The following is a 24089-nucleotide window of genomic DNA, read 5'->3' as shown; positions in this document are numbered from 1 at the left end:
GTACCCACGTGTTTGGGGGAAGAGTCATCTCTTATTCAGACAGCACTAATCAGTTCAATTTCTCCTTGTGGCTATTTTGAAGTACAGACTTCTTCCTAAATCAAAACACCAAAACTAGGTGATAGCTAACAATTACTGAGTGTTTATGATGTACTAGGCACTGGGCCAAATGCTTAATATTTATGAACTCATTTAATCCTTACAATAACACTTTACATTAGGTTATTATCTTTACTTTACAGATGAGGAAACAGAGTTATCCTGGGCCCAGGTTACATGGCTGGGAAGTAGTGCAGGAAGAATTTGAACCCCTGAATTTGACTGCAAAGCCCATGTTCTTAACTATGGTCTTTACATGTTGAAATGTTCAAGACGAACAAACTTGAAAATACTGGATGAAAAGAAGGAGCGACATATACTTCTTTAAAAAGCAGAGCCTTGTAATTCACGTAGCATGGAAACATGACTTCATGGAAAAAACACATGAAAAATAACTCATATATATTTCCCTACCTGGAGATTAAAAATGATTGTTATGTATTGATGGCTCTAAAACATCCTGATGTGTAGAAGCCTATTAATCCACATTCCTTAAATTTATTTTAATAGAGAATACCTCTACTTCACTAAGAGCTCAAAAATACAGTGTAGACTTAACTGCTTGCTAAGATGCTACACTAAGCTCTTCATAGAATACCTTTAATCATCATAATAACCTTGCAAGAAATACCTTATTGCAATTTTACAGCAGAGGAAATCAACTCTCAGAGAGATTTACCTCTTTAAAGGCTGTGTATGAGTAAATTACCAGTGAGAGGTTTTATACCAATTCCATATGATTCTGAGGTCCTTGCTTTACTGGCATCCTTAAAGTACTTCCTCACCTAAGACCTCAAATGAAGAAAATTCAGTTTTTTTTTTTTCTTTTTTTTGTCTTTTCTAGGGCCACTATTGTGGCATATGGAGGTTCCCAGGCTAGGGGTCTAATTGGAGCTGTAGCTGCCAGTCTACGCCAGAGCCACAGCAATGCGGGATCTGAGCAGAGTCTGTGACCTACAGCACAGCTCACAGCAACGTCAGATCCTTATCCTACTGAGCAAGGTCAGGGATCGAACCCGCAACCTTATGGTTCCTAGTCAGATTCGTTAACCACTGAGCCATGACGAGAACTCCAAGAAAACTCAGTTTCAATGGTTGTTATTCCTTCATCTTCTCTTTGGATGTCTTAGTCATGTGATGCCAGCATGATAAAGAGGTTAGAAAATCAGCTTGGTATCTGCAAATTTTAGCCTTGATAAAACTGCCAAACTGCTTTCTAAAGTGATTGCACTATTTTGCATTCCCAGTTGCAAAGTATGAGGGCTTTTCTTCCACATTCTCATCTACTTGTTAATCTTTAAAATGTTTGATATTCTAATAGGCGTTCAGGTATCTCATTGTAATTTTAATTGGCATTTCCCTAGTAACTAATGATGTTTAGTATTAGTATCTTTTCATGTGCTTATTGGCCGTAATACACCCTCTGTGATGAAGTATATGTTCATTTATTTTATCCTTTCAAAAAATCAGATTATCTCATTAGTGAGTTGCAAAAGTTCTTTTTTATTTTTATTTTTTTAATTGTTATTTCCTCCAACACACTTTTTTTTCCACTGTACAGCATGGGGACCCAGTTACACATACATGTATACATAATTTTTTCTCCCATTGCAATGCTGCGTTGTAAGTATCTAGACATAGTTCTTAGGGCTACACAGCAGGATCTAATTGTAAATCCATTCCAAGAGCAATAGTTTGCACCTGTTAATTCCAAGCTCCCAATCCCTCCTACTCCCTTCCTCTCCCCCTGGGCAACCACAAGTCTATTCTCCAAGTCCATGATTTTCTTTTCTATGGAAAGATTCATTTGTGCCTTATATTATATTCCAGATATAAGTGATATCATATGGTATTTGTCTTTCTCTTCTGACTCATTTCACTTAGTATGAGAGTCTCTTGTTCCATTCATGTTGCTGCAAACAGCATTATTTCATTCTTTTTTTATGGCTGAGTAGTATTCCATTGTGTATATATACCACATCTTCCTAAACCAATCATCTGTCAGTGGACATTTGGGTTGTTTCCAGCTCTTGACTATTGTGAATAGAGCTGCAATGAACATGCGGGCAAATGTGTCTTTTTTAAGGAAAGTTTTGTCTGTTTATATGCCCAAGAGTGGAGTTACTGGATCATATGGTAGTTCTATGTATAGATTTCTAATGTACCTCCATACTGTTCTCCATAGTGGTTGTACCAGCTTCTATTCCCACCAACAGTGCAGGAGGGTTCCCTTTTCTCCACACCCCCTCCAGCATTTGTTATTTGTGGACTTATTAATGATGGACATCCTGACTGGTGTGAGGTGGTACCTCATGGTAGTTTTGATTTGCATTTCTCTAGTAATCAGGGATGTTGAGCATTTTTTCATGTGCTTGTGGCCATCTGTATATATTCCTTGGGAAAAATATCTATTTAGGTCCTTTGCCCATTTTCCATTGGGTTGTTGGCTTTTTTGCTGTTGAGTTGTATAAGTTGCTTGTATATTCTAGAGATTAAGCCCCTGTCAGTTGCATCATTTGAGACTATTTTCTCTCATTCTGTAAGTTGTCTTTGTGTTTCCTTTTTGGTTTCCTTTGCTGTGCAAAAGCTTGTCAGTTTGATGAGGTCCCATTGGTTTATTTTTGCTCTTATTTCTCTTGCTTTGGGAGACTGACCTGAGAAAATATTCATAAGGTTGATGTCAGAGATTGTTTTGCCTACATTCTCTTTCAGGAGTTTGATGGTGTCTTGTCTTATATTTAAGTCTTTCAGCCATTTTGTGTTTATTTTGGTTCATGGTGTGAGGGTGAGTTCTAGTTTTATTGATTTGCAGGCAGCTGTCCAGGTTTACCAGCAATACCTGCTGAAAAGACTGCCTTTTCCCCATTTTATGTTCTTGCCTCCTTTGTCAAAGATTAATTGACCATGGGTGTCTGGGTTTATTTCTGGGTTCTCTATTCTGTTCCATTGTCTGTATGTCTGTTTTGGTGTCAGTACTACACTGTCTTGATGACTGTGGATTTGTAATATTGCTTGATGTCTGGGAGAGTTATGCCTCCTGTTTGGTTTTTGTTCCTCAGAATTGCTTTGACAATTTTGGGTCTTTTGTGGTTCCATATAAATTTTTGGATTGTTTGTTCTAGTTCTGTGGAAAATGTCATGGGGAATTGGATAGGGATTGCATTGAATCTGTAGATTGCCTTGGGTAGTATGGCCATTTTTACAATATTAATTTTTCCAATCCAGGAGCATGGACTATCTTTCCATTTATTTACATCCTCTTTAATTTCCTTGATTAATGTTTTATAGTTCTCAGAACATAAATCCTTTACCTCCTTGGTCGAGTGTATTCCCAGATATTTGATTTTTGGGGGTACAATTTTAAAAGGTAGTGTATTTTTATATTCCTTTTCTAATATTCCATTGTTAGTATACAGAAATGTGACTAATTTCTGAATGTTAATCTTATACTCTGCTACTTTGCTGAATTTATCGATCAGTTCAAGTAGTTTTTGGGTTGAGTCCTTAGGGTTTTCTATATAGTATCATGTCATCTGCATACAGTGACAGTTTTACCTCTTCTCTTCCTATTTGGATGCCTTTTATTTCTTTTGTTTTTGATTTTGCTGTGGCTAGGACTTCCAGTACTATGTTGAATAACAGTGGTGAGAGTGGGCATCCTTGTCTTGTTCCAGATTTCGGCAGGAAGGCTTTTAGCTTCTCTCCATTGAATATTATATTTTCTGTGGGTTTGTCATAAATGGCTTGGATTATGTTAAGGAATGTTCCCTCTATACCCACTTTGGTAAGAGTTTTTATCATGAATGGATGTTGGACTTTGTCAAATGCTTTTTCTGCATCTATTGAGATGATCGAGTGGTTTTTGACTTTTGTTAATGTGGTGTATGACGCTGATTGATTTGCATATGTTGAATCATCCTTGTGCACCTGGGATGAATCCCACCTGGTCGTGATATATGATCTTTTTTGTATGTTGTTGGATTCAGATGGCTAAAATTTTGTTGAGAATTTTTGCATCTATATTCATCAAAGATATGGCCGATAGTTTTCTTTTTTGGTGGTATCTTTGTCTGGTTTTGGAATAATGGTGATGATGGTGGCATCACAGAATATCTTTAGGAGTGTTCCTTCTTCTTCAGCCTTTTGAAAAAGTTTAATGAGGATGGGTTTAATTCCTCTTTGTATGTTTGGTAGAATTCACCTGTGAGGCCATCTGGTCCTGGACTTTTATTTGTAGGGAGTGTTTTTATGACATATTCAATTTCATTTCTAGTGATTATTTTGTTCAGTTGATCTATTTCTTCTTGATTCAGTTTTGGCAGGCTGTAAGACTCTAGAAAGTTGTCCATTTCTTCTAGGTTGTCAAATTTGTTGGCATACAATTGTTCATAGCATTCTCTCTCTCTCTTTTTTTTTTTTTTTTTGTATTTCTGTAGTATCCATTGTGACTTCTCCTTTTTCATTTCTGATTTTCTTTATTTGGGTTTTTTCTCTCCCCTTCTTGGTGAGTCTACCCAGAGGTATGTCAATTTTGTTTACCTTTTCAAAGGTAAAACAAAAGTTTTATTATTTCTTCTATTGTTCTTTTAATCTCTATTTTATTGATTTCCTCTCTGATCTTTATGATTTCCTTCCTTCTGCTGACTTTGGGTTCTGTTTGTTCTTTTTTTTCTAATTCTTTTAGGTTAAGGTGTTGATTTGAGATCTTTCTTCTTTTCTGAGGAAGGCCTGTATCTCAGAGTGAGAGCAACAGCATATGGTGCTGGGTTGCAATGCCTTCTTTTTTTCTTTTTCGCCAACCCCTGAGGTGACTGGGGTCACCGGTAGAGCCCACTCACAGACCCCCAGTGGTAGCAAGCCACGCCTCCCTCTGGCCTCTGAGGCAACCACCGCAGTCTGTCCCTGCCACCTGTAGATCATGCAAGAGGCACCATGTCACAGTCTGTCCCTGCCACCTGTAGATCATGCGAGAGGCACCACGTTGCACTTAGCCCCTTTATGCCCTTAGCCCACACAATAGTTGCCTGGCCACTGGTAGCCTGCACAAGAAGCAGCTTATCTCCCCTTTAATGAGCAAGAGGTTTATTGCTGCCCATAGCCTCTGCAGATACGCCCTGCCCTCCAAGCCGGTAGGCATGTGCATACTCCAGAGCAGGGAGTTTCCTTTGGTGGCCCACTGCTCCTCCTCTCCCCTCCCCAGCAATGGCGCCTTGCCTCTCCTGTAGGTCTGGACCTTCTTCTGGGTTCCCTCTTCCATGGTGTTGCCCTCCTTAGCCCATGGTGTTGCCCTCCTTAGCCAATGGTTCTGCTCCTTAGCCCCTCATGCCATCCCCAGTTCTCTCCCCGGGACTGACCTCCAGAGCCTAAGTCTCAGTGCCCAGCCCCTACCTGAGCATCTCAGGTGTCCTGGCCAGTGGTTCATATGGTCTGTGAGGCTCTCACTCTGCTTTGCTGTTCTCAGCCCAGCTGCTGTGTTTTTCTCAAGGACTTTGAGGTTGTGCTGACTCAGCTGATCTTTTGTCAGTTAGGTGGCTTCCCAGGAGGTAGGTTCCTTTTCTCCTTCACGGCTCCCTCTCAGGAATGCTAGTCCCTCCCGTCCTGATTCCTTTTCTCTTTTTTTCTTTTATTCTACCCAGTCAGGTCAAGAGTTTCTTGCCCTTTTTGGGGGTTTAAGTTCTTCTGCCAGCATTCAGTTGATGTTCTGTGTGAGTAGTTTTACATGTAGATGTGTTTTTTTGATGTCCTTGTGGGAGAAGGTGTGTGTGACCTCTTACTCCTCCACCATCTTGCTAATTCTTGGTCTCAGGTCTTTATTCAAGTCTTTAATTCAACCTGAATTAATATTTGAGTATTGTGTAAGGTAATGGTCCAGTTTCATTCTTTTGTATATGGCTGTACAGTTTCCCTAATATCATTTATTGAAGAGACTGTCCTTTTTCCATTGTATATTCTTGGCTCCTTTGTGGCAAACTATATCCTTTGTGATATAGTTTGAAATTAGGGTGCATGATACTTCCACCTTTGTTTTTTAAAATTATTTTTAGCTAATCATATTTATTGGTCTTTTTGAATGTAGAAGTTGAGGTAATAACTACAAGTTCTGACATAAGTGGAAAGAGTGACATAAAGGGATTTTCGTCACTCATTTATTTAACAAATGTCTAGGGAAATGCTTCTCTGTACCCGGTTTTATTTCTACAATATTGGGCCCTGAAATAAGTAAAGAAGATAAGAGATTCTCTATCATTGTGGCACTTTGATTCTAGTGGGAAGAGAGAAAATTTTAAAAACCTTTAAATAGTGTGATTGCAAATCACAGTAAGCACTATGAGGAAAATGGGAGAAGGGATTTGCAATTTTGTCAGTAATTCAGTGAAGGTCTCCACGAGGAGGTGATGTTTGAGCAGGTAGGTTCTGAATGATAGAAGACAGAACTGTTAAAGATCTAAGTACAAGGAAACATAAGAGATAAAGGCACTAAAGTAGAATGAACTTAATGTGTTTAAGGACTAACTAACAAGCAAACAAGGGCAGGTGGAGCATAGTGAGCAAGAAGGAGATGAGATGGGAGTTCCCACTGTGGTGCAGCGAGTTAAGGATCCAGCCTTGACTTTGCAGTGGTATGGGTTCTATCCTTGGCCTGGTGCTGTGGGCTAAGGATCTGGCTTCACCACAGCTGTGGCTCAGATTCAGTCCTTGGCTGGGGAACTTCCATATGCCTCAGGTATGGCCAGGGAAAAAAAAAAGAGATGAGATGATGAGGTCTAAACTGAAAACAGAGGCCAGAGCAGGTAAGACCTGGTAGTGTTGGCAAGGAGTTTGTGTTTTAATAGAAGTGTGCATGCATGCTGTTGGAGGGGTTGTAGCAAGAGAGTGACATAATCAGATTTACATTTTAAGAAATTTACCCTGGCTTTTGTATGATGAATTCTAAAGAATGGAAAGTAGGAGACAAGAGCTTAGCAATAGATCAATCCAGAAAATTTAAACTCTTTACATGTAAAGTCAACAAGCATTTGAAAAAGGAGAGGGGGATGAGATGGGTTCAGGAAAGGAAAACTAAACAATTAGTCATAAGGCTGGAATGAATGAAGAAAAGTCATCTACTGAGAAGTAGTAACTAGTAAGATTCCTGATGTCAGGATGTCTGGGAGACATTTTACAACAAAGCTATCTACAGTTAATTTTAAGTTGTCTGTGGTTCAACTACTATTCCAAGCCTTAGTAAAAATTTGTTGTACATGCTATCCTTTATTGGTGGTGCTTTGAAGATAGAAAGGAATCAGGCTGGTGTCTAGCACAAGACCACACAGTAGAGGAAAAGGAGAGCACACCAAATATGGCCAGATAATTCACAAGCTGAACTAATCCATAAAATTTGGGTGTATGCAACCATCAGGGATGAGACAAAAATAGAGATTCCTCTGAGATTCTCAGGAGAGATGAGGATAAACACTGGGTTTCCAGGCTGAAGGTGGTGGTGTTCTGGGCCAAACTCATTGGAAGCCTGAAGGGCAGGGTGACCTAGCTGATTCCAAGTCACACATGTCACTGAAGAGCAAAGAGACAGAGTGCAGTTTTATGGTGTGACCATACCAGTAATACAAATCTTTAGGCTCATCTTTTCCAACTGGATGTTTTTGCTGGCTGTTATCTTTTTTTAAAATAATTGATTTAGGTGTTATTCATTCATTGGACAAATATATACTCAGCACGTACCATATGTCAGACATTGTGTTAAGGGCTAAGGACACCGCACTACACAGCATAGCAAATGTGGCATAGCCACGCCAGTTGAAATAACTTGACCCTACTCAAGCCTTTGGAATGGCTAGGTTTTGGGCTCTATTCAGAGGTGGGTATTTGGCTCAATGAGGCACAACTTCACCCAGGCTGGGGCATTTGGAGGAAAGAAGCTACATATTCCTTCTTTAGGAACTTCTGCTCTCCTTCATGAGGAGAACCAGTAGCTGCTCAAAAAAACTTAGCTATTATCATGATTGCTGTATATTTTTTACCTGTTCCTTAACTTTCTGATTTCCCTTACTATGTCTTGTGTGAACTAAATTTCTAAAATAGTTTCCTTACATGGTCAGAATCTTTTGTTATCTACTTTGATACACAGCTTGCAATGACAAAATGTTTAGTGTATGATCAAATTATTTCCATGAAAGGCCAAAATCAGTTCTAGAACAGAGTATTTTCTAAATATTTAAACAGGGGGAAAAAAAGGTAATGTAATTACTACTTTGGAAATTGGCAGTATCTATTAAAGTTGAATAGAGACATGATTTATAACTCAGGAATTCTACTCTGAGTATATACCTTAGAGAGAGAGAGAGAGAGATTTACGTTGGTATATTCCTATATAGATCTAAAGATACTACAAGGATGTTCAGAGCAGTGCTGCCGTAATAGCTAAAAAGTAGAAATAACTCAAATGTGTATCAACAGTAAAATGGATAAATCACATAACTTTCAAACAACTGAAGTATAGATATCAATGGAAATGAAAGAAGTACATGTGATAATATTGCTGAAACTAATAAACATACTGTGGTGTCAAAGAAACCAGAGGCAAAGAGTAGTACTTGTGTTATTTTACACCTAATTTGAAAAGCAAAGCTCTCCATGGGGATGAAAGTGAGGAGTGTGACCACCCTGGGGGGTGTAATGACCAGAAGGGAGTAAGAGGGAGTTTGGGTCAGGGCTATGGTGGGAGGGGGCAGTGATCTGTTTTTGGACCTGGGTGCTGGTTCTTTGGGTATGTGCACTCTGAAAATTCATTGAAATGTATACTTAAGAGTTGTTCACTTATCTGTGTAGATATTTGTACTTGAATGAAAAGTTTAAAAAGCAGAGGTAAAATGATTTTATTACATTTCCTGGAGTTCACTATTTTGGATTCTTAATGAGTATTTGTTGATGATAAATGCTGTCATTTTGATTAAAATTTTCCTTTTGTCGTTCTTCTTGGGGGATAATCTTTTAGCAAATACATGTTGAAAGGTTTCTCTCTCTTTTTAAAAACTAACCAAGGAAAATGGTTCTGAGCCAGCATTACATCTATTATAAAAAAGGATGTGTATCACTGAACTCTCAAGTAAACAAAATTTACAAATTCTATTGAGCTAGACATTTGTTTCTGTTTTTAAAAATTTAAGCTTATATCCTTCAGCATTACTCCTTTTTGCTACAATTATGTATAAATGTAGAAAAGACTTTCGTTTTCTCTCTTAAATATTTCCTTTTTTATATATAATGATTTTTATTTTTTTCCATTATAGCTGGTTTACAGTGTTCTGTCAATTTTCCACTGTACATGTACAGCATGGTGACCCAGTTACACATACATGTATACATTCTTTTTTCTCACATTATCATACTCTATCATAAGTGACCAGACATAGTTCCCAGTGCTACACAGCAGGATCTCATTGCTAATCCATTCCAAAGTCAATAGTCTGCATCTGTTCACCCCAAGCACTCCATCCATCCCACTCCTTCCCCCTTGGCAACCACAGTCTATTCTCTAAGTCCATGATTTTATTTTCTGTGGAAAGGTTCATTTGTGCTGTATATTAGATTCCAGATACATGATATCATATGGTATTTGTCTTTCTCTTTCTGACTTCACTCAGTATGAGAGTCTCTGGTTCCATCCATGTTGCTGCAAGTGGCATTATTTTGGTCTTTTTTTTTAATGGCTAAATAGTATCCCATTGTGTATATATATCACATCTTCTTAATCCAATCATCCATCGATGGACATTTGGGTTTTTTCCATATCTTGGCTATTGTGAATAGTGCTGCAATGAACATGCAGGTGCATGTGTCTTTTTCAAGGAAAGTTTTGTCCGGATATATGCCCAAGAGTGGGATTGCTGTGTCATGTGGTAGTTCTATACATAGATTTCTAATGTACCTCCATACTGTTCTCCATAGTGGTTGTACCAGCTTACATTTCCCACCAACAGTGCAGGAGGGTTCCCTTTTCTCCACACCCCCTCCAGCATTTGTTTATTTGTGGACTTATTAATGATGGCCAGTCTGACTGGTGCAAAGTGGTGTCTTGTGGTAGTTTTGATTTGCATTCTCTCTTAAATATTTCTTTAATTCGGTCTCTCATTTGCCTCTCAGCTGTCCTTCCTCTGATGCATGTTCGAATTATCTCTTTGCTGGACTGCTATAATAACCTGATCTTTGTCACAACCTGACCTCAGTCTTGCTCCTTTTAAATAGAGCCCATCCAGCCTTCACAGTAGCCTATTTAACCACAAATCTGATGACTACATTCTGTGCCTTGAAACTATCTCAATTAATGGAAACTCCATCAGTAGAGTTCTCTGTCCTCACACCTTTCCCTCATCCTTGGTTCCTTCCTGTCAGGAAAATCCAGGTAACTCTATTTTGAAAATGTAATCAGAATCTGTCCATTTACTGTCACCAACATTACTGCCATCTCAGTTAGTCACTGTTATATTTTCCTAAACTATTGCAAAGACCTCCTCACTAATCTCCTTGCTGCCATTCTTGTCTTCTTAGAGTCTATACTCAACATAGTACCAGAGTGAGTTAAAAAAACAAAATCATAAGTCAGACTATGGCACCACTTTGCCTCAAGTGCCCCAGTGGCTCTCATTTTGACTATTATTTTTTCCTTTGTATAATTCAAGCTGGCACTTAGATATAGTCATGGACTCTTGTGCTTTCCTACTCAGGCAGCCTGATTTCACCTTCCTGAGACATACCTATCTATCATTTCATTTGCCATTTTTTCTCCAGCTATCCTCGTGCCCTATAATCCTAGGGAACTTCCTTCAAGGATGGCAAGCTTCCCTTCAATCACATAGAAGTTCAGTTTTCTCCAACTTTCTTTTTCTTTGTACCATTGTCTTGTACGAAGATTGAGTTCCCCTTTTTCATGTCTATGTCTGCCTTCCCTTCTTGATAATTTTGAAAGAATAATTTAGCTAGATTATACCCACTGATTCCACTTCTCCAACCTTCATGTGTGCTTCCATCCACTGCCAGCCACTCTATAATTCTCTCTTGAAATTCTATATATCAAAGCCATTGGTGACCTAACTACCTATTCTAATATGTAAATTCAGACCATCCCCCTTCTTGAAATTGTACATGTGATGGCTTCCAGGATAAGTTTCCTGGAAGCCATTTTCAATTACATTTTTTACTATTCCCTTATGTTCTGTCCTTGGTTCTCTTCCCATTCTCTAGGTTCTCATAAATTCCTATCTACATGCAATTTGCTCTCACATCTGTAAGTCCTACTTCTGCCATTCTTGTGAGTTTAGGGCTGTATTTTTAAATTCAATTGCTTATACTTCATTGTAATTGTTAACAATAGACTGTATTTATGGAAAGAAGAGATATTTTCAGAGTATATCTTAGCATCAGCATCATATTAGTCTAAACTGTGAATAACTTTCCTTTGGCACATGGCTAGAATTGGGGGATCTGCATATAAGAAGCATAAGTTCCATTTTCCAGAATTTACTGTTCATCATTTTAGCAACTTTAATTATATTGTCTCTGTTTTTTTCTGCCAAATCTAAGACTTCTAATTCTTTTAACATAGCTTACCCCAGAAACTGCTACAGTTCCATAATAACTTAAATTTCATTTCTTTGGGTCTTCCCTTGAACTATTATCATCTGTATTGAGGTAAAGCGACATAGTACACTCATCAGTACAAGGCAATGATTATACCTTCTCTTCTACCTGAATATGCCACTTAAAGATGTCCAGCATTCTGTGAGTCCTTTTGGCCCTAGCCAAACTGGTGCCTTTATGAATAGTTGACAAGAGGCTTCTGAATCTCCCTCCAAGGTAGACATTGACATGTCAGAGATAGAAATCAACACATCCTGGCAGTGATAGTGATTCTTTGATTCAAACTGATTTCAGATACTTTTTCACCCCACTCACTTCCTGCCTTTTAAGACTTGTGTTAACTTGGTTTGAATTAGGGGCAAAATTTGGTTTAATTTGCAGAGCTCACCAAATTTATGTTCAAAGTGTGTCTAACAATGTTATTGGAAGAGGGGAAGCAAATTACACTCAAACTTCCTTTTGAGTTTTCCAGCCATGACTTTAGAAATCAGGGAGAAAACCATAAAACTGAATATTACTTGTCATTATATACTATTACATGTTATTACAGGGCATTTATTATTTTATATAATGTGTGATGATTAATGAGATTTCCCCTTATAAAATTAAAAAGCAGACCTGCATTTTTGCTAATTCCAGTCTTGTGTTTGGTACTTTTTTCATAGCTTGGATTTAATAAGTACATTGAAAATTTGGAATCAAGTTAGGAATTAGAAGGCAGACTATCAAAATTTTTTAACTCCTAACTATTAAAGCTAGACACAGACCATGAAAAGAAAAATCTTTGTAAGTGAAGAAATGTGTAATACAAATATCTCTATCTTGCATATTCCATATTCCAGCAATGGATTTTAGCACTGCCCACTGCTGATAGCATTGCTAGCTAGTGCTCTGTGGTTCCATCACAGTAGTGACAGAGGTCTTTCTGCCACCATGCTGCCCCATAGCCAGGGTCCTACTGACCTGATGTGGCAGTGGAATCTGTTGCAATTGGCACAAGAGACTACTCTGCCTGGATAAGTCAGATGAGGCAGCTTCAGCTATTAGAGCACGACTGGGCATGATTCCTGCCGGGTGCCCACTGCAGTTGTCCCACTGGACAAAGGAGAGTTGTCACCAGATGATGATAAGAGCTGCATCCTGTGGCCCAGGGAATGAGTGAGAGGAGCTCAGTTGTCGGTAGAGGCTGCCTCAGTTACCATGAGGCTCCAGAGCTCTAGTGATAGGCAGTCATTGTGGTGCATATCCATTGCATCTGTTCAAGAAATTTCTCATATTCCAGCTTGTTATGGGTTGAATTATGTCCACTCCCTACCCCTGTAACCCTCCCCCCAATTCATATGTTAAAATCCTAACTTCCAATACCTCAGAATGTGACTGTATTTGGAGACTAGAGTCTTCACAGAGGGAACTAAGTTAAAGTGAGGTCCTGAGGGTGTGCCCTGATTCAGTATGACGGATGTCCTGATAAAAAGGGAAAATTTGCCCACAGAGACCCAAGTAGGGGGAAGATGATGTGAGGAGACATAGAGAAAAGGTGGCCAATCTACAAGCCAAGGATAAAGGCCTGGAACAGATTTTCTCTCATGACTTTTGGAAGATGCACACCCTGCTAACACCTTGACTTCTGACTTCTAGCCTTCAGAACTATGAGAACAATACATTTCTGTTGTTTAAGCCACCCAGTTTGTGGTAATTTATTATGGTAGTTATTTCAGAGCTCTTCTGACATTTCTGTTTCTTTGACCACCCCCTTGCCAGCCTGGTTTGCCCACCACCCAACTTCCCCTTCATAAATTATGTCTAGTTTCATACCTAGTGGAAGACTGTTCTCCCTCTCAAGCCTTCATCTCAAATTGTTTCTGTGCTAGGAATATCACCCTCTGTCCTCTAAAGATCTACACTTCAGCAACTCAGTGGTCAGAAAGTGGATTCCTTTTTCTTTTGCCCTTAGTGCTTATATCTCATTTTTGAGCAGTGGATGCGAGGCAATCTAGGTGACTAAATGAGAGGACTTTGGGGCAGGATGTAAAAGAAAACACCAAGAAAAAAAAAAAAAAACCCTTAATTAATAGTTCAAGAACAGCATCCTGCTGCCTATATGCAGATACAGAGTTTTTCATACAGTTGCCCCTGAATGGGTCTCTGTATTCCCTACCTCCCTAACAGTGCCTCTTTAACCTCAGAGAAATAAAGCCAAACAATGAAGTAGGAGGACTGAAAGTTAAGGACTGCCCAAGCTTGTAAGACTTGCATGTTTTTAGCGCAAGCAGTGTAGTCAGTCTGCTTGCAGCACAGCAACAGGCAGGGAAACTATCTTCAGTGTCTCACTCCATGGTCACTGCTGGTTCCCAATGGATAGCCAAGGCGTTTTAGGCTTGTGGATACAAGAATGAAAGGTTTAGAAGGAAAGGCTGCCATGAGTCTCTCTTAACCTCCCGAGAGAATGGGTGCACATGGAAACCCTATCAAGAGAGCCAAGAATTGTGCTCAGTTGTAAAGCATTCAATACAGTGGCTCGTGGTGAGTACTCAATAAGCATCAGCTGGTATTATTATTACCACATTTCATTAACCTGAGATGGACTTTTAAAGTTGTTTTCAGAAGTATTTTAAATAATACTGGACATTGTGTCATTTTACCTAAAAATACCTTCAGTATGCATTTCTAAGTTGTTGAGTTTTTTGAACACTAACCACTCATGGAAATTTCTGATTGTTCCAGTTTTTCAAGTTTCTCAATCTTAAAAGAATTTCCACAGACACTCTTGACCACATCTATTCACACATCTACCAGCTGCACCATATTCTCAGCTTCCCGCCTATTATGGTCATCAAATTCACTCAAGTTCAATCCTCCACTTTTGCTCTATTTTCCATTTATTCTTACCCTTTCAAATGAAATCACTCCAGAAATCCACTATTTTCTCTCTTACATCATTCAATATTTCCCTTTCACCAAATCATTCTATGAATGTACATGTATGTTGTTCTTTCTTGCAATTTCAAACTTTCTCTGGGCCACACTTTTCCTTCCAGCTATGGCTATTTCTCCCTCTCTTTGCATCAAAGCTCCTTGGAAGAGTTAGAAGGCACCCTTTCCTTCCTCCCCCACAGTTTTACCTACTCTGAAATCATAGTACCCATGAAACGAATACTTGTAGTCACTTACATGAGTCTAGCAATGATTAGTAAGAGCAGAGCAAACATGTAGCTGATTCTGCTGCCTTGTTATAAGGTCAGAAAGCTCTGGTTGGCTCACAGAGCAGGTTCTGGAGCCTAAGTGGATTCAAATCTGGATTCCTCTAATTATTAGCTGTGTGACCATGTACAAGATTTTTTTTTTAAACTCTCTTAGTCTCATTTTACTCAGCTATAAAATAGGAGAATAATACAATTACCTAAGTATTAAATTTCTTATGAGAATTAAATAAGATAATACATGTTAAATGCTTAGCAAAGTGTCTATTACATGGTACTCAAGAGAGTCCCTTTTGTGTCTTCACTATCATCTTCATCTTTGTGATAAGAAACCATCTTATGTGCATATGTAAACACATGAACCACGATGGGCCATACCAGGATGATCAACAAAGGGTTTTACTCACATTATGTAGCAAGCAGGGCAACATTTTGCTATTTTCCCCATCCGTTCTTGGCGAAAATAACCTGCCATTCAGTTGTGACAAAAATCATAGTGTTATCAACCTAGCAAGGAAACACCAAAATATGATAAAAGGCCAAGTCTATTTATAGTCTTCAGCAATCTATTGAAAATTAAAATGTAATTAGTGTGGCAAAACAATAGTTTGCATCTTTGAATTACTATTCTATTTTTTTGACAGAATGTTTTAATTATTGTTTTCTTTCCTCTTCTGTTTCTCTTGATTTGTTGCCAGTTTAATTGTGCCACTAGGACCTCCCAGTTCTCAATGAGTCGCCCTCAGGGAATTCTGTCAGCTTCATTGTTTTCAAGTAAACCAGATCTCTAAATACCTACAAAACAAAATCAGCATTTGAAGGTTTTTTTTTTTTTTTTTTTTTTTTTTAAATAGGAAAAACTAGGAGGAATAAATAACAAGGCATAATAGTCAAGGTGTAAAGGGAAGTTTAAACGAGAGCCACAGTTACAAACTTTAGATCTAAAGGAATGATTATTATTAATAAATTTGTTATAAACTTCTCTATTTAAAGGAAAGGAGCGATGAAATAACTGATTTTAAAAATCTTGTTGTTTTGCTTCACAAGCCAAATTATTTTTTCTGATTATATTTTCAGAGCTGTATTTGGATGAATACATTACAGGTAGATGATCACCACGAAGTACCTTAGTCACATCCATCCATCAGTGAATTAGTGTTCTTAATTGAGTCTCAGTTTCTTGATTTTTTTGAGTTGCTTTTAGGATGCTAATGTAGTAGAATGAAAGGTGAAAAAGACATCAATTATTGTCTGTTTTTATGATTAATTGGCCTAGTAAACAAAGAGGCTTGAGATTTAGTGTGTCTGAGAGTATTCTCTTGCTCCATCCCATCCTGGAGCCACTGCCATGGCTCTGTTGGGACAGGACCATGGGGCAGATCCAAGTGTCATGCCAATAGCAAGTTGGTTGTTTTTTGAGGAATTTAGGTTGATGAGTGTCTTGAAGCTGTGGTATAATATGTTTTTCATATGATTTCACCGTGACCTATAGTCAATATTTATTCTTATGAGGAACCCTCTGTTATTTTCCCTCTTCTTTTCCCTTCTTTCCTGTTCTATTAAATTTTGAAAAAATACAGGCATGGAATTCCCACTGTGGCGCATTGGGATTGGCAATGTCTTTGCAGCACCAGGATGCGGGTTTGATTCCTGGCCTGGCACAGTGGGTTAAGGATCCAGCATTGCCCCAACTGCAGAGTAGGTCAAAACTATGGCTTGGATCTGATCCGGGGCCCAGGAACTCTATATGCCACAGTGTGGCCAAAAAATAAAATACAGGCGTGCTTTGTTTTATTGTACTGCACTTTATTGTGCTTTGCATATACTGCATTTTTTACAAATTGCAGTTTTGTGGCAATCTTGCATCATGCCTGTCTATCAGCACCATTTTCCTAACAGCATTTGGAAAAATGCTCACTTCATCTCTCTGTCACATTTTGATAATTCTCACAGTATTTCAAACTTTTTCATTAGCATTACATTTGGGATGGCATGTGGTCAGTAATTTTTAATGTTACAGTTGGAATTGTTTGAGGGTACCACTGACAAACTTAAGGTGTCAAACTTAATTGATAAATATTGTGTGTGCGTTGACTCTGCTACTGACTTGCCATTCTCTCATGTTGCTCCCTCTCCTTGGACCTCCCTCTTGAGACACGATAATATTGAAATTAGGCTAGTTAATAACCCTAAAATAGTCTCTAACTGTTCAAGTGAAAGGAAAGTTTGCATGTCTCTCACTTTATATCAAAAGCTAGAAATGACGAAGCTTAGTGAGGAAGGCATGTCTAAAGGTGAGATAGCTGAAGGCCAGGCCGCTTGTACCTAACAGGTTGCCAAGTCGTGAATGCAAAGTTAAAGTTCTTAAAAAAAAAGAAAAGTGCTAGTCCAGTGAATACACAAATGATAAAAAAGTAGAATAGCCTTATAGCTGATATAAAGTTTGAGTGATCTGGATAGAAGACCTAACAAGCCATAACATTCCCTTAAGGCAAAGACTAAATCTAGAGCAAGGCCCTAACTCTCCTCAATTCCATGAAGGCTGACAGGTGGGGAAGATGACGAAGAAAAGTCTGAAGCTAGCAGAGGTTGGTTCATGAAATTTAAGGACAGGAACTATCTCCATAACATCAAAACTCAAAAGGAACTATCTCCATAACATCAAAATTCAAAGTAATGCAGCAAGTACTGATGTAGAAGCTGCAGCAAGGTAACAGGAAGAGCTAGCAAAGATAATTAAAGTAAAAACACTAAAAAATAGATTTTTAGTTTAGATGAAACAGCATTATATTGGAAAAAGATGCTGTCTAGGACTTTCATAGCTAGAGAGGAGAAGTCAATGCCTGGCTTCTAAGTGTAAAAGGACAGTCTGACTTGTTAGGGGCAAACACATTTGGTGGCTTTAAGTTGAAACCAATGCTCATTTACTCTTCCCCAAATCCTAAGGCCCCTAAGGATTATGCAGATCTACTCTGCTTGTGGTATAAATGGAACAACAAAGTCTGGCTGAGAGAACATCTGTTTATGACATGGTTTACTGAGTATTTGCCACCGTTGAGATCTACTGCTCAGAAATAAATAGTTCTTTCAAAAATTACTGTTTATTAACAGTGTACCTGACAATGCAAGAGCTCCAATGGAGAGGAACAAGAGATTAATGTGGTTTTAATGCCTCCTAACCCAATGTCCATTCTGAAGCCCAGGAATACAGGAGCTTTGACTTTTAAGTCTTATTATTCAAGGAATATATTTCGGGAGTTCCCATTGTGGCGCAGCAGAAACAAACCCAACAACTATCCATGAGGATGTAGATTCGATCCCTGGCCTCAATCAGTGGGTCAAGGATCCGGTGTTGCCAAGAGCTGTGGTGTAGGTCACAGACACAGCTGGGATCCCACATTGCTGTGGCTGTGGTGTAGGCTGGCAGCTGTAGCTTCGATTTGACCCCTAGTCTGGGAACTTCCATATTCTGCAGGTGGGACCCTAAAAAAAGAAAAAGAAAGAAAGAAAGAAAGAAAATGTATTTCATAAGGTTCTAGCTGCCATAAATGGTGATTCCTCTAATAGATCTGAGCAAAGTAAACTGAAAACCTTCTGGAAAGCATCCCCCATTCTACATGCCATTAAGAACATTCATAGATTCATGGGAAAAAGTCAAAATAACATTAACAGGTATTTGGAAGGAGCTGATTCCATCCCTCATGGACAATTTGAGGAGGTCAAGACTTCAGAGGAGAAAGTATCTGCAGAGGTGCTGGAAATAGCAAGACAAATAAAATTTGAAGGAGAACCTGAAGATGTGATTGAATTCCTGCAATCTCATGACAAACATTTCATGGAAGAGGAGCTGCTTCTTATGCATGAGCAAAGAAAGTGGTTTCTTGAGATGGAATCTACTCCTGGTGAAGATGCTGGGAGGATTGTTGAAATGACAACAAATAATTTAGTATCCCACATAAACTGTGGCAGGCTTTGGAAGGATCGACTCTAATTTTGAAAGAAGTTCTCATGTGAGTAACATGCTGTTAAACAGCATGCATGCTACAGAGACATTATGAAAGGAAGAGTCAATTGATGAGGCAAACCTCACTATTGTCTCTTTTTTAAGAAATTGTCACAGCTGCCCCAACCTTCACCACCACCACCATGATCAGTCAGCAGCCGTCAACATCTAGGCAAGATCTGCTGCTGCCAAAAAGATTATGACCTACTGAAGGTTCAGATGATGGTTAGTATTTTTTAGCAACCAAGTATTTTTAAAATAAGGTATTTTTTTTCTAGCAATAAATCTTAAAATTAAGGTATGTGTATTGTTTTTTGTTTTTGGACATAATGCTATTTCACGCTTAATAGACTATGGTATAGTGTAAGTATAAATTTTCTATGTTCTGGGAAACCAAAAAATTGTGTGACTCACTTTATTGTGATATTTGCTTTACTGCGGTGGTCTAGAACAAAACCCACAATATCTCCAATGCCTGTGTTTGGTTTCATAAAATTAATTTCACCCCTTCCCTGCACCCCCGCCCCCACTAAAGGATCTCAACCTGCAGTTTGAAAAACATGCTGTAATGAACACTATTTTCTACTGGTTTATTAAGGTCATCTTTGTTTTTGCTATCCATTTTTTCAGGAACTTTGTAATTCTAGCTCTAAATGAAGTAGGTGCTATTATACAATTGGAGAATTTTACTGACAGGAGTGAGTTTCCAAGGTGGGTAAAAATTTTTGTTACATGTAGGTTTTCTGAGCATGTGGAGACATAGCTTCTGAGGCATGGAATATGACAGCAGTGACGGTTCTTTCAGAGTTGAGGGTCAGGCCACAACTGGTGTTCCCTCATAGGATTTCAAAATATCTCAAAAGTGTACTTGTGCTTCCCATACTTGAACAGAGGCACAAACATGAAACACCTTTAGATGGTAGACCTGGGGCTTTTCATGGCCTCCTTCCACCCCTTTGAGTCTGGCTAGCCTCTATTACTGCTCTTTGCGGTGTTCAATAAAGGCTACCTGATGAGGAGGAGGTGGAGGAGGGGCTGGAATCTGCTCATTATCAGCAGTATATCATGGCCTGAGCTGTTGAAACATGCAGGACAAGGAAGTCTTGACTATTCTCCAAAGCCGAGAGGTATAACACCAACAGGGCCAGTTGGGAAGCTGACATCAGGCATCAGTCTCAGGGCAGCTTATGTGTGAAGATGGTAAGGGCCCAGAGAAACAACTGCCTCTTCTTTTTTTTTTTTTCTTTTATTTTTTTTACCACACCCAGGCATGTGGAAGTTCCGGGCCAGGGGTCAAACCTGCATTGCAGTTTTGGCAACATGCCACACACGAGCTTCCAACACCTGCCTCTTCTAACTAGTCATCCTCAGCAGAAAAAGTTGGGTCATAATACTGTGTACTATTTGTGTATATCATATCTCTTTGGTGAGATCCTAAACTCCTTAAAATAGGAGCAATCCATTTATTTTTTGTCTTCCTCCATAGAGGCAAGCACACTGTCCTCACTCAGTCTATATGGATTCAATGCACAATGTGCCATGGCTGTATTTCCCACATCTGCTCTTTAATTTTGGTTTGTTCTGTAATGTAACATGCTACTTTTTGCCTCTGGAGTCTGTGTTGATTAAACTAGATTTTAAAAATTTTAGAAAGTAATGTAGAAAAGCTGCCAGTTTGTGGATGTGCACAATTTGTTGGTTATCTGGAGTAACAGTTGTTCAAGGTCTTTCCTGTGACATGAATAGAATATGTGAAACTTGCAAGAATTCAAAAAAAATCATAAACCTCTAAATATCTTGGCAATTTCATTTTCAAAATTACAGAGGTGTGAGAGAAACTTATATCATGAGCTGGGCAAATTCTTCACCAGATTTTTTTTTCCCTTTTCTTATCAGTACTGAAGTGACTACAATAAAAGAATGAATTAGGATTCAGTCTGCTAGTTTTGTCTTCCTTTTTAAAATGTTCAAATGTTTTTCAAAAGGGCCAGTTTGCCAATGTAGTTTGAGAGGAAAGTAAACTTGCCCCGAGCTGAAACTTTATATGCCAAGTTGCGATAAAGATCATGTTTTATGATAGAGTTAACATAAATATATAAGCCGTAGAGGTTCCCAGGAAAGCACCAGGCAATGAAGATGTGACTACAGGAACAAGCCTTCAGGTTTTATTTTCCTTATTTGGTTGAGCACATTTATCTCTAATGATTCTTTAAATAAAAGGGAAGTGCCCCCTTTCATTAAGTTTCTTCTGAGCTAAGGAGAAAAATATAAGGCTTTGAAAAAGACCTCTAGTCTGCAGGCTTCATTAAAAGTAAAACAAAAGCAGACACCAGTTCTAATTTCATAAGGACAGCAGCAGCTACACCATCCAATGAATGGGTGACCACACCCACCAGTCACACAGATACAGCACACACTGGAAATGATTGATCAGCCAGGGCCAACTGCAGGTGAAAGATGGAATCTTATTCACAGCACAGATGCTGTCAAGTGCCATGTGATGTGAAGAGGGATTCAGACAAGCTTAGATGAAAGACAGAGTGGCCATTTGAATACCTGCAAACCAGAAGCCTGAGTTCTTTGGGAACTTGGGGCTGGGCGGGTGATTCACTTTGGCATTTTAGGGGATGGATGAGAATGTGTGTATGAAGTCTGGTAGCTACCAGAAGGAGGGAGTTCAAGAATTCATTCATCCATCAAACACAAACTGAGTACCTACTATGGGGATTATATTTGTTTTACTGACGTTGAAAAGCAGAAGCCCAGATCCTTCCTAGACATCTTTAACTGCCTGAGGTTTGGCGCACTCTTCTTTCCCACTTCTCTTTCCCAACTCCCTTGTTCTCCAGTTTATTCCCTCCCCTTACTCTGCACATCATTTCCAAACTCCAACTCAGGATTCAGTTTTCAGCTTAAATGTGATTTCCACAGAAAAGCTTCCTGCATCTCCCTGATCCCCGGCCCTGGCCTGCCCCCCAGTTTGGGTGGATTTCTTTTTGAACACTCTACCATTATTTTCCTTCCCAACATTTACCACAACTTCGAATAAATGACTATCTCCGTAATTATTTGTATAGAATCTGCCTTCCCCACTGGGCAGAAAGCTCCGTGAAGGCAAGGGTAAGCCTGTCCTTTTTCCTATTTCCTGAGGACCTAAACAGTGCCAGCCTCAGGGCGAGATTAAGACATTTACGGGAACTACCACCTCCCGGATTTGTGTCCCTGGAGCTAAAACCATACATATGTGAATGGAAAGTCAAAGAACTACTTTTGGATGTTTAGATTTTTCGAAGGTAAAATTCTGTTGTTTTGTGGGAAATCAACATGGGACCCCATCTTCCTACCAAGGACTCTGATCTCTCACGTGGTAATGGATCCAAATTCCACCTAACTCACCAGTGGGAGAGCTGGGATTCCATCTCGGGTCTGAGAGGTTTCCAGGTCTGCCAGTCTTCTCTCACACCAGGCCAGAGGAACAGCAGAAGAAAGGAATGCAAAGGAGAGGAGAGGAAGCAGAATCCTGGCCTCGACCTTTGTGAGACTGGTGTGTGTGCCTAAGGCTGTATGGTTAATGTACACCACGAGGTCTGTGTTCCTTGTCATCCTATCACTCACTCATTCATACAGTTGATACGTACCGATGATAGACATTGGGATACTGAGGTAGAGAACCTTTAGTTCATGACCTTAAACAGCTCAAGGTTCAGTGGGAGTGAAATGCCAAAAAGTGTAAGATAGGGGTCCAGCCTGGTCACAGCTGTGACAGATGTGAGAACATAGTCATGTAAGAGCACAGTTCTGTACTCTGGGTCTCCATGAGTAAATTTTAGAATGATAATTCTTTATTGTAAAACAATTATCATTACTCTTTAGGAAAAACATTCAAACATCTTGTAGCTTTATTAAAAGAGCCCCTGAATGTACTCAATTCAAGAAATGCTGCTTTATGTTCAGGGCAGACACACACACCACATGTCTACACCGAGATTCTCATATTAGAAAATACACTCACTACCAAATAATCCTACAGCAGCAAAGAGAAGCATTTAAACAGATTCTGCCTTAAGAGAAAGTTTTTGTCTCTCTTCCTACCCAGTATTACATTTGCATGTGAAAATTTTTCACTGCTTTGATTTAAAACATCATAACATCTGCAAAAATATTCTCCTGTGTCTTACTTGCCAAGGACTGATTTTAAAATGCATGCCCCCATCTACTCTCCCAGTTGTGCTCTGTCGATTGTAATTCCCTGATGGCACCTCCATCCCTCCAGTTGCTCAGGGATCTTGAACTCCTTTCTTTCTCAAGCCCTTCTTTCATATGTAGGAAATCTCATTCATTATACTAAGAAGATATCCTGCATCCAAACACTTCTTACAACCACGCCATCATCATCCCTTGCTTAGATCACCGTAACAGCCTCCTAATTGAGCTCCTTGCTTCTGAAGCTGGAGACAGATGGGTCCCAGGCTGAGCAACAGTAACCTGGTCCCTGGACAGATAACTTCAAGATAAAGATTATGGGAGGAGCAAGGAGGCTCTGCGTCCTGCTTGGATAAAAGATAGAGACCATCTATTTCTCATTCTTGAGGTCAAGGAAACCTCTGCAACAGAACTACACATTCATACAAAGTTTCCTCCGGGGTTAGAGAAAAGAGGGGCACCAGATCATAGTACATCCTGTCAACTTCCCAGAAACCCTGGTGGTAGAACCCGTCTTGGCTAAAAGACGCACATGGAGGAGGGCCCTGAGTCAGGCCAAATGTGGGCTCAAGGCCAGATGAAGCAACATTATTAGCCAGAGGAAGCCCAGAAGAACCGTCTTCATACAGGAGATTTAAACCACCTCCAAAGCATGCATTGCTCTTTCTCTCTTTTCTCTCTGCCTTCCAACGACCTCACCACTGGACCCTGCCTATGCTTTCTCCATATCTATCTTCTCTTCTCTCTTAATAGACACATATTTGCCTCACTAGCCTCAGTCTCTTGGCCGAATTCTTTCTCCAAGGGGCAAGTACTAGGGACCTACATCAAGTGGTTAGGGTTCAGCGTTCTCACCCCACATCCACCTGAGACACTTCTGCCCTTGTCCACCCACTCACCTTAGTGTTTTCTCTGCACAGCAGCTGGAGTGATGTTTTTTGACTCTGCAG

General features: G+C 39.4%; 1 protein-coding gene across 7 annotated transcripts in view; it reads left to right on the top strand.

Moving 5' to 3' along the window:
- Positions 1–24089, top strand: part of PREP (prolyl endopeptidase) — a 562439-nt gene that overhangs the window by 107006 nt on the left and 431344 nt on the right. The window lies entirely within an intron of this gene.

The sequence above is a fragment of the Sus scrofa genome, chromosome 1 (assembly GCF_054392235.1).
Source record: "Sus scrofa isolate SSC_HxYL_T2T_F1_AM1 chromosome 1, Sscrofa_HxYL_maternal_Yorkshire_Landrace_v2.0, whole genome shotgun sequence".
Taxonomy (NCBI): Eukaryota; Metazoa; Chordata; class Mammalia; order Artiodactyla; family Suidae; genus Sus; species Sus scrofa.
The sequence above is the reverse complement of the archived record's forward strand: the minus strand, read 5'-3'. Positions and strand labels throughout refer to the sequence as shown.